The sequence below is a fragment of the Bactrocera tryoni genome, unplaced genomic scaffold, assembly GCF_016617805.1.
Source record: "Bactrocera tryoni isolate S06 unplaced genomic scaffold, CSIRO_BtryS06_freeze2 scaffold_517, whole genome shotgun sequence".
NCBI lineage: Eukaryota > Metazoa > Arthropoda > Insecta > Diptera > Tephritidae > Bactrocera > Bactrocera tryoni.
The window spans coordinates 416,426-418,600 of NW_024396204.1; positions in this window are offsets into that span (position 1 = coordinate 416,426).

Consider the following 2,175-nt stretch of genomic DNA (forward strand, 5'->3'; position numbering starts at 1 on the left):
CCAGTCGAAATGAACGAAAGAGTCATCGGAAATTGAACTCAACCGATGGACCATCTGCGACATAGCCCCTTATTCAGCTGTTGTTAATCTGACATAAATAAATCAACTAACTCTTACCTCAAACAAAAATTACTGCCAAAGTACTAACGAAGCGTGACTAACAATGAACCAATTTGTAGAATAAGGATATAAAGACGGATATAAAGGAACACTCTTACGACCGCTGATAGCGACATTGTGGTGTGCTGGCTTTCTTGTGTTTATTTGCTTTCTTGATTATACTAAATGTTGAATCTAGTTCAGTTCATACAATACATACAAAACATTCTACAAACTATGTATGAATGTATGAGTACTTTAGGAATCGCGGTCACATGTGCTGCCAGCCGACTTAAGCAACACGTTTTTATCCTGAGTGTTGCAAAACACAGCGCAGTAACAGTGTCAACAATAGGCCTATAGAAAGTTCAAATTTCCTTGAAAAAGTTCGTTAAAATTTGCCTGTCTGCAACTTGCGTCTCGTTCACGATTGTATACTGATGTACCGCCATTGCTCTTGTGGAAAGCAACACATTACTCTCTTTGTCGAGTTTTATTTGCTTCTGTCTTGCACATGTCAACAGCAATGCGAAAGATATGTATCGGAACCATATGCACATTTGTGCACATGAACGTGATTCTCTATAGAACAACGCTGAGCAGCTGACTGTTGTAAACACAATTGGTAACTGAAGAGAATTATGCCCGCAAATATTGATTGCAAGAGTAAGAGAGTTATGTCGAATAGGCGGAGAGAGTGAAAGAGAGCAATAAATGTGAAGCCACAAATTAGCATCCGCCGTATCCTATCGGGTTTTGGTCCTTTCATTGGACTATGTAGTCTAGGAGGAAATGTTTAAGTTTCAATTGTTTTTTGGAATGAAAACACTTTTCATTCACAAAAATCAGTATCTTTTTATAGTATTTGACAAATTTTTTTTATTGATTTGTTATTTAATGCTGCCCTCACGCGAATGTTATGTTCTGTTGATGATGAAATGTTAAAAAAAAATTCAACTAGTAAGGTCTAAGTTCAGGTGCAACCGAACATTCTATACTCTTGCAACTGGCTATGAAAATACCTTAAAGTGCAAAACGTCAGGATCGGAATCTAAGCAATACATACATATAACTCATACACTGACCGACGTATTCGACATAAGGTTTATTAGGAAAACGAAAATCATTAAACATACATAAGTATGTAGTGTTTGGGAGTTGGGGGCAATATCGACCCAAACATGGTACATCCTACTTATAAAATGTTCCCTGAGATTCATTCACATACTTCACATACCATCACCAATAATCAGGGGCGGATCCAGAGTAGAACTACATAATTTTGTACTTGCAACTCACTCAAGGTCCGTTTCTTCGCGGAGTGTCACTTACATATGATGAAAATAATGTATAACTTTAAACTTCGTTCTTAGTAATGACACTTTATAGGTTTTCGTTTAGTGGCGAACATTGATCCCATCTGCAATACCAACTGTATTGCGATGACGAGAAACATGTGTATATAGTTTCATAAGAACATCGCAATTTTTACTCAAGTTGCAGCTTGAACGGATGGACGGACAGAAAATCATAAAATAGAATGAATAATATTGAGCAACTCTATGAAATGACCCTTGAAGTTGATTGGGCTTTTAAAAGATTCCGTGATCGAATTTTTAAGCACTGATAGTAAACAACAACGGTGGTGGTCGTCTTATTGGGATCTGATTATAGCAGGTTTAGACATACTTTTCCTTCCTTTTCTTGATAACTGCTTGTCAAAACATAAAAAGATGAGAGTTGCCAAAAATTTTGCTTCGTGTTTTCTTTGCTTCGCTTCGAAAATTTTTTATGTGAACAAAGTCAAACAAAAGTATACATCGAACTTATCTGAAAGAGAGCAAGTCTGAAGCAAAGCGAAGCCAAAGTAGACGAGCTTGCTAGTTTCGGCCAAATTGAGAGAGTTAACGTTGTTTATCTTCGAGAATTTCGAATTCAATGAGCATTGCGCACACATTTGGAGAATGTACATATACAACTTTCATACATACCGTTGTTTAGATAGTCATAGTACTACTTCGTTATAAAAGGACGGGTGCCAAGTGATAAGCTTCAGATAAACGATAGCTTTGGGTG